Raw genomic sequence first — 1967 nt, 5'->3', positions numbered from 1 at the left:
GTGATAAGGTTCATCATGGTCCCCATCTGTGTGATTAGGTCCTTCATCATTCCTTTTAACTCGGTTATATCGTTTTGCTGTGGAGGTATCATTTGTAATGGTATCTGAGTTTGAGTATTACTTACTTGCTGTATTTGTTGCTGCTGTTGTCCCACTGTTGCTTGAGCATATGATATTCCAGGTCTGATGTTTGATTGGTTCTCTCCATTGGTCTTTTCTCGTAGCTTCGGGTAAAGTTGTTGTTGTAACTTTTTGTGCACTACACAACCCCTGTAGTTAGCGGGATGGTTTTCTAAGCAATTCGCGCACTTCACTGTGTTGTCTCTTGTTTTCCGGAGGCACTCTGCTGTATTATGTGGACCCGCGCACTTCACACACTTATGATTTCGCTGACAGAAGTTTTTTGTGTGACCGTATTGTTGGCATCTCGTGCACTGGGGTATTATCCGTTTCTTGCGAGGTGGTTCAATTATAACACTGCAGTTCATGAGCTCTTTTATTTCATAAATGGTTTTATTGTTGTCCTTGGGTTTCAAGTCCACAAAAAATAGTGGCAAAGGTTTTTTTGTACGACTTTGGAGAACGTTGTGTATATTTACAGTTTCGTGTCCTAATGCCATTAAAATTGTTTTGATTTTTTCCATGTCAGTGGAATGATGCAGATTTTTTAACACGACTCTGTAGGTTTTATCAGTTTTCGGCTTATACGTGTAGAACTGGGTTTGTTTTTCTTCCAAGGCTTTTATAATTTTAGTGTAGGCTTCACCTACTTTAGGTTGTACTCTGACTTTCTCTTGTCCAACCGTTTTGATGAGATACTGCTCTTTAGCGATCTCTTCTAGAAGTGATATTAATGGATTTATGTCAGCTACACCGTCTATATAAATTGGTGGAGGTTTTGGTTCTTTTTGGTCGTTTTTAGCTTCGTGTTCCTCTTCTTCTTGTTCTTTTGGTAAATTTTCAAATATATTTGTTTGTTTGTTTGTTTGTTCCTAACCAGTAGTCATCCAATTTGGTTTGTTTTGAGTGCTTTTGGATATCATCGGGACTGCGTATTCTTTTCTGATAGGTTACTGTTTTCCATTCATTTGGCGCTTGTGGTTGTTGTTGTGGTAACAACGTTGTTTGCACAATGTTTTGGTTTATGTTGGGTTCGTTTCCACCGATCTGCATGTATGTTGGTGCTGTTTGTTGTATCATTTGAAGTGGTGTTGGTTGATATCCAGGTAACGGTTGACTATTGTACATTTGACTATTTTGGTACATTTGTCCGTTTTGATCTAAGAACATTGCTGGGTTTGGTTGGGATAGTGGTATCCCTGTATAATTGTAATTGAAGTTACTAGCCATCGTTATAAATTAGAATTATCATTTTGCCCATATCTCCCCTACTAATACATATATTTGTAGTACTAGTTTCGTACTGGATAATTACTTCAACATTTATCACAACACAACACTTTTTGTTTAAATACAAAATATCGCACCGGTTGTATTTCAGTGTTCTAATGTCAAATTAATTACCATACGATAATGATTATGATACGGTAATTATACTAGTTATTTCTTTGATACTTTGATTCGGGGTACTTAATGCCTCTTTTGTATATGCAACGTTTTTTCCCTGGATCGTCTGACAAATTAGATTCGTCATAGTTGAAAATGTTGGAACTGGGCAAATATTTAATTACTGGCTCCAAGTTATTATAAAACTCTTCTAGTGTAACTCTTGAAACAGCAGCTCTAGCACGTTTAATATTTGTTGCTAGTCGTTGCCCAAACGAATCCTTATGCCTATTAAGTAGGCTGTATGCCCAGTCAATACCAGGCAGATTATTTTGAAATATAGCCACGTTTTTTCCTTGTTGATCCAAATACCATTTTGCCATCATTCGTAGGTCCTGAATAGATAAAGGAAAGCCCCAGTCAGCACATTTAGCGGCTGCTTTTAAAATTGCTACCTCCTC

The sequence above is a fragment of the Diabrotica virgifera genome, chromosome 9, assembly GCF_917563875.1.
Source record: "Diabrotica virgifera virgifera chromosome 9, PGI_DIABVI_V3a".
Lineage (NCBI taxonomy): Eukaryota > Metazoa > Arthropoda > Insecta > Coleoptera > Chrysomelidae > Diabrotica > Diabrotica virgifera.
This window is presented reverse-complemented; position numbering follows the sequence as displayed.